The following is a 7,735-nucleotide window of genomic DNA, read 5'->3' on the forward strand; positions in this document are numbered from 1 at the left end:
AGCTCTTAGCTCATGGCTCTAGTGTGCCCTTCTTCTTTTTCAGAGTAAAAAACATATTCAAAACTAAAATATAATTGCACACATATGCATATATTTATTCTACATATGAATAATCGTTTCATTAGGAGATGATTAAATACAAGAGCCGAACAAAAGACAATTTTTTGGATTTGTTGTATCATTATGTACTCACACACAAGAATGTGTATTACATAAAGCTTAGATATAGCGAATCAATTTATGGTTGGATGGTTAGTGGCATCGTGGTATCCCTAATTCACCAGGATTCGAATCCTTGCGCTCGCATTTATTTCTTAATTTATTTCAGAATTTTCGGTGATGCGCATTCAGTGGGAGGAGACGTCCCCGTCGACGACGAGGTGACTACGGTGAATTCGTAAATTTGAAGAAGATATGACGACTCAGTTTTTCTTAGGTGTTCATATGGATAGGATGTGTGTTTATATGAATAAACGTATACGCATGTATATGAACACTTGTAAAAAAAACTTAGATCTACATCCAAGTGTACATGTCAAAATAACTCCTTCAAAAAACACCGATGCTTCAAAAAAACGCGTCCTTAGAAACAGTTCTGGCTCACTAGAACCATGGCTCCAAACGCAATTATGAAACGAGACCATCTATTTACCAAACTTGGCTATATTTCATGTATGTCCTATTACATCTATCATGGTTTTATAAGCTTGTCACAGATTTATTGGACCTAAGATCTACGCACATGAGTGAGTTAGTTGTGTCTTTTTCTATCCCCTCATGGCAGCTAGGGTTTAACATCCTTACGGCGACTCCTTTGCCGTAAGTCTACCACCCGCTCGAAGATCGCTACTGCACCTTGTCCTAATTCCGCCGGCACACTTTCAACACAATTACAAGGGTTGATTCCCAACACATGAACTTTTGCAACCACAACTACAAGGAAAGAAAATAACAACAGTTTCACAGATTTTTACTAAACTGTCAATTTCAGCCACATGCATACTTTGACAAGACACAACTTGCACATATAAACTCCTAAGCATAATACAAAACCACCATGTTGTAGAGGGGTTCACCCACTACTGCCACAACAAGGAATCATCCTCTTAGGCTCATCACATCTCATGGCACCAAGCTCTAAACATAGATCAAAACAGAAAAATGACTTTTCCAGAAAGTGTTCCAAAGTGAAATCGGATTCCACTAATGGATTCCTGGGATGATTCTACCTAAAAAAACATATATAATACATAGGTACTTGCATAAAAAACTAGGCACAAAGTTGAAAGGAAAAACTACATGGAATCACATAGTCACAAATAGAGCCATATCACATGTGTTTCTCACAAGTTCATCCCCCACACATGCACTTGCACACACTCACAACTCCAATGGTGACATGAGGGTTTAGACCTCATGTATGTGTGCCATAGCACATCAGCATACACACACGCACATCCATCAAGCATACACACACTCACATACATTCACTCACATCAACTACCTCTATTACACACACATACATGCTTGCAACACAAGAGCTCACTAAGGAAATACCATGCCTTGGACATGTGGGTGTCACACACACACATGCACACACAACTTCACATGCTAGTGAGCTCACACTCACACATGCATGATCACATCTACATCAACACAAGCACTTGGGTGCTTGCACCACACAAGCACACATACCTCATGCACATGCACTAGTGCACATATGCACAAGCACACACACACACACACACATATAGGCACATACACTTACACAAGCTCTTGGGTGCTTGCACCACACAAGCACACATACACATGGAAGCTTGCACACACACATACACCAGCATCACCACCCTCCTACACACATATACACATACATCACTAACTCCTACACACACATACTAACTAAACCAAGGGAAAGACCCACTAGTTGTGAGGCAAAAATCCCCACCTTGCTGCCCAAGCATACCACAACAACAAAACTAACAAACAAATGTAAAATAGCAAAGGAAATGACAAAAAATAAAAGGGTGGCTTGGGGGTCGAACCCTCAACCTGCTGGTTTAACACACAGCAGCAAACCACTCACTATTGGCCTCGGCTCGACAGAACTAAGGAAGGGAACAGGGTAAGCTTGCCTCTGTTGTTACTGTGCCCGAAACAAATCAACAAAAAAAGGGGGCGCCACGGGGTTTCGAACCCTCGACCATCTGCTGTGCAAAACACCACCTACCACTCTGCTAGTCGCGCGGAAGTTAACAGAGAGGGGGACCATGCTCTTTTGAGCAACCCCCTTTGGATCTACTACTGCCCGACGGTGGCCGAAACAGGGGAGGCTCACCACCGGTGACACGCTTCAAATTGAGCAACGGCTCGTTGCTGGGAGGAAGAGGGATCCTTCCCGGTTCCATTCCACACCTAATCTCTACGCGAGAAGCCCTATAGCTACTGCTCCACGACACACGGCGGCGCCAACGACAGAGAGATGCACGTTGGCGTTGCTACGGATCCTACACGCGATCTTGCTACCGGGGAAGGGGGGAGTGCATCTGTTCACCCACTGGTCGGGGAGGACACGCGTGTCGGAGAGGAAGAAGGGGATGTCGTGGAAGTAGCCGATGCGGAGGTGGTCGTCGGAGCGGAAGAAGGTCATCGTCGAAGTAGAGGAAGCAGGGTAGATCGGCGGCGATTGGATGCGGGAACGGGCTCCCCTGAGGTCCCGCGTGCTCTCTGAAGGCTTGGAGAGGAAGCAGGGGTACGACAACGACGGCGACGAGCTCTTCAAGGTTCGTCCATGGCGGAGGAGGAGCTCGGCCCGCCTATTGTCGATTTGGGGAGAGGGAGGAGGAAGAGGAAGGAGGTGGCGACGCTTGGAGGAACCCTAGCGCACTGCCCGGACGCCAAGGATTAAATAGGGGGCGAGGGAGGCCGCCTCGACGTCCGTGAGCGACGGCGTCGCTCTCTGTCTCGCGCTCTCTGACGAAACTCACGGAAAGGGGCGAGAGGAGGGAGACAGCGTCTACATGAGAGGGAAGGGAGTGGGCTGCGCGCGAGGAGCTACTGGGCCAGCGAAGAGGAGGAGGCCCACTCGAAGGCGCCAGGTAAGAAAAGAAAAACCCACTCGGGGTTTTCTATTTAAAACAAACAAAGACAAAAAAAATAATTACACAGGCAACACTGTTGACTCTAAAACAAAACAAAAATGCCTCTCGTCATAAGGGAATTATGACCTAACGAAATAAAATGAAAAGGGAATTTTTGGAGCATTTAAATATTTATAAAACATAATTAATTAAACTATTTTGTGAATATTTACCCCTCTCAAACATGGATTCAAAACATATTAAACCTAGCACCACATCCACCACAAATCACTCTAATTGAACTACATTTTTAAACCAGGGTTTGAGCAAGTAAAACTTGAGCTTTGAGAAATATAGAAGGGGGGGGGGGTTGAAACCTATTTGAAAACTAACATAGAAGCACCCCACTTTCAAATACCCCACTTCATCATCACCTAGCAGATCACATCACATCACATACACATCAAGATCACAACCACATCCAAGGATCCACAACAACAACAAACACAACGAAGGCATGGATGAATGGATGCATGAATGCAAAGGGAAGACAAGGTAATATCCCATGAAATATAGCTCTCATAGCAATGACATCATGGACCCACATACATGAAGGTTCCAAATGTGGCAAGTTACACTCTGGGGCATTACAAACTCTCCCACACTACAAAAAGATCTTGCCCCGAGATCTAGGACTGAAAGAACTCTGGGAATTCAGAACGGAGGTGATCCTCGCGTTCCCAAGTGGCCACTTTATCGAAATGATGTGACCACTGCACCTTGAGAAATTTGATAGACTTGTTGCGGGTCTTGCGCTCAGTCGCCTCGAGAACCGCAACTGGATGCTCATGTTAGGATAGGTCGGGCTGAAGGTCGATGTCTTGAAGATGAATTGTGCGCTCGAGAGTCTTGAAGCATCTCCGGAGCTGAGAGACATGGAACACGTCATGCACATTTTCAAAGTTTGAAGGGAGCTCAAGCTGATACGCAAGGTCGCCTCTCTTGCCAACAACTCTGAAAGGACCAACGAAACGAGGCGCAAGCTTGCCTTTGATACCAAAACGCTGTGTGTCCTTCATAGGAGACACTTTGAGATAGACGAAGTCATCGAGCTCATAAGACATGTCACGATGCTTGCTATCATAATAACTCTTTTGACGGGACTGCGCTGCTCTGAGATTATCCTGAATGACCCGACACATCTCTTCAGCTTCTTGTATCAAGTCATTCCCAAGAATCTCATGCTCGCCGGTCTCGGACCAGTTGAGCGGTGTACGACACTTCCTGTCATAGAGAATCTCAAACGGAGCTTTGCCTGAACTAGCTTGATAACTTTTGTTATACGAGAACTCAGCAAAAGGCAGGCAGTCTTCCCACTTCATGCCAAAAGAAATGACACAGGCTCTCAACATATCCTCAAGTACCTGATTGACTCTCTCCACTTGCCCACTAGTCTAAGGATGAAAAGTTGTGTTGAATCGTATCTTCGTACCCATCGCAGACTGAAAAGAGTCCCAGAACTTGGAAGTGAAGATACTTCCGCGATCCGAAGAAATCAACATAGGCACGCCGTGCAAAGACATTATCCTGGAAGTGTACAGCTCTGCAAGCTAAGCTGCCGAGATGGATTCCTTGACTGGGAGAAAATGAGACACTTTACTCAACTTGTCGATGACGACGAAGATGGCATCGTTACCCTTCTTAGACTTCGGAAACCCGGTGAAGTAATCCATCTCAATATGGTCGAACTTCCACTCGGGAATGGGCAATGGATGCAAAAGACCTGCTGGACATTGATGCTCTGCTTTCACCCTTCGACATGCATCACATTCATTTACGAACTGAGCAATCTCACGCTTCATGCGAGTCCACCAGAAGGTCTATTTCAAGTCCTGATACATCTTGGAGCTTCCTGGATGTATCGAGAGCACAGAGTTATGAGCTTCTTCCATGATTACCTTTCTGAGATCACCTTTCGGAACGACAAGACGATCCTCAAAGAACAATGTGTCTCTGGCATCAACACTGAAGCACTTATATTTGGGAACTCCCTTTGCCAAGCCAATCTTAACTTTCTTCACCATTGCATCAAGAAGTTGTGCTGCTCGGACCTAATCTTCCAAGGTAGGAGAGATCTGAAGATTTGCAAGAAATCCCCGAGGTACTAGCTGAAGGTTGAGCTTTCTGAAAGATTCACAAAGGTCAGGCTGGAGAGGCTTTGAAATGAGACTGTTGCAGTAAGCCTTCCTGCTCAAAGCATCTGCCACGACATTAGCTTTGCCTGGAGTATACTCAACGCTCGGATTAAAATCTTGGAGCATTTCCACCCAACGAGTTTGCCGGAGATTCAGGTTAGGCTAGGTGAAGATGTACTTGAGACTCTTGTGATCGGTGAACACTTCAACATTTTGTTCCAACAAGATGTGTCTCCAAGTCATCAGAGCATGTACCACTGCTGTCAGCTCAAGATCATGCATAGGATAATTCTTCTCACTTGGCTTCAACTGCCTCGAGGTGTAAGCTACCACTTTCTTCTCTTGCATCAAAACTGCACCAAGACCTTGAAGAGAGGCGTCGCCGAACACTTGGTAAGGTTTGGAGTCATCAGGAGGAACCAAGACTGGAGTAGAGGTGAGCTTCTCTTTGAGTGTGTCGAAGGCCAACTGACACTCTGGAGACCAGGCATACTTCACACCCTTCTGAAGAAGACTTGAGAGAGGCTTAGCAATCTTAGAGAAGTTCTCAACGAATCTTTTGCAATAGCTTGCAAGCCCGAGAAAGCTTCAAAGTTGCTTCACATTTTGCGGAGGCTCCCGCTCAACAATGGCCTGCACCTTCAACGGATCAACCTTGATGCCCTCGGCAGAGATGATGTGCCCAAGATAGACAACTTCTTTCAACCAGAACTCACATTTGGAAAACTTGGCATAGATTTATGCTCTCTCAGCTTATCAAGCACCAGCCTGAGATGTTCTTCATGCCCTTCCTCAGTTTCCGAAAAGACCAGAATATCATCGAGATACAGCAAGACGAATTCATTCTTGAACGGAGAGAATATGTAGTTCATCATTCAACAAAATGTCGGTGGAGCATTTGCCAGACCAAAAGACATGACCGTATACTCATACGAGCCAAAACTTGTCCTGAAAGCAGTCTTTGGAATATCCCCTTTGCGAATGTGAATTTGATGATACCCCATCCCGAGATCGAGCTTGGAGAAGACCTTAGCCCCTTTCAACTGCTCGAACAACTCATTAATGTTAGGAAGTGGATACTTGTTTCTGATTGTCTTCTTGTTCAATGGAAGGTAATCGACACACAATCGGTCCGTGCCATCCTTCTTCTTGACAAAAAACACTCCACAGCCCCAAGGAGACGAGCTTGGTCTAATCAGACCCTAACGCTCCTGCTCATCGAGTTGCCTCTTAAGTTCCTTCAGCTTTTCTGGACCGAATTTGTACGGTCGTTTGCACACAGGCTCAGTACCCAAGCTCAATAACGAATTCAACTTCTCGGTGCGGAGGCATTCCTGGAAGTTCTTCTGGAAACACATCTTCATATCCGTAGACCACTGGGACTTGCGAAATTGGATTAATCCCACCCTTCTCATTTAAGGAAAATAGACGGATTGTGTCATCGCGCGTCGCGAAGATAATCACGTCCTCCGAAGAGTGAGTAAGCTTCACTTCTTTAGCTTCACAATCAATCGATGCCTTGTTCATAGCCAACCAGTCCATACCAAGGATCAAATCAATGTCAAACTTGCCAAGAACAATAGGAGACGCCAGAAAAGCATAATTACCCATCTTGACAGAAACATCTGGGGCTCGAGTACTAGCATGCATGAACTTGCCCGGAGAAACTACTGACAACGGTCTAGGAAGCTCTTCAACATGAACATTATGCTTGGATACAAATGGAATGGAGAGGAACGAATGCGAAGCACCAGAATCAAACAAAACCTTAGCAGGAATATCATTAACGAGGAGGTTACCCATAATCACATCTGACGAGTTCTCTGCTTCAGCTGCATTCACCATGTTGACTCTAGCAGACCTGGGGTTGAACTTCATGATAGCATTGCTTGGAGGTTTTCCTGTAGGAGGAGGCGGAAGACGCAGCTGAGAAGTGCACTTGTTGGCATAGTGCCCCTTCTGCCCACACTTGTGACAAGTAACATCTGCCGGCTGACGGTACTGTGTTTGAGGAGGCCCTTGCTTCTGCTGCTGAAACCTCTGCTGGAAAGCTGGGTTGGGTGGGTGGGAAGAACCATGGCCACCTGAATGCTTGAACTGTTGCGTGTGCCGATGAGGAGGAGGAGACACCCAAAACTTCTGTTGCTTCTGAACCACCTGAGTTGAGGAAGACGAGCTGGAATCTCTGAAGCGCTTCTTTGAATTCTCCACCCTGAGCAAAGTTGCCTCAGCCCTGAGAGCCAAGTTGTAGAACTTATCGAACTCCTCAGGATCGTGCAAAGCGAGGGCTAGCTGCAAATCTTCTTTCAAACCACCCCTGAACTGATAGATCCTGCTCTTCTGATCAGGAATGTCGTGCAAGGCGTATCGGGCTAGCTCATGGAACTCGACGTTGTACTTGTACACGGAGTTACCACCTTGCTTCAAGCGCCTGAACTTCTCACGCATCTCCTCCACAAAGCT

Source organism: Hordeum vulgare, chromosome 3H, assembly GCF_904849725.1.
Source record: "Hordeum vulgare subsp. vulgare chromosome 3H, MorexV3_pseudomolecules_assembly, whole genome shotgun sequence".
Lineage (NCBI taxonomy): Eukaryota > Viridiplantae > Streptophyta > Magnoliopsida > Poales > Poaceae > Hordeum > Hordeum vulgare.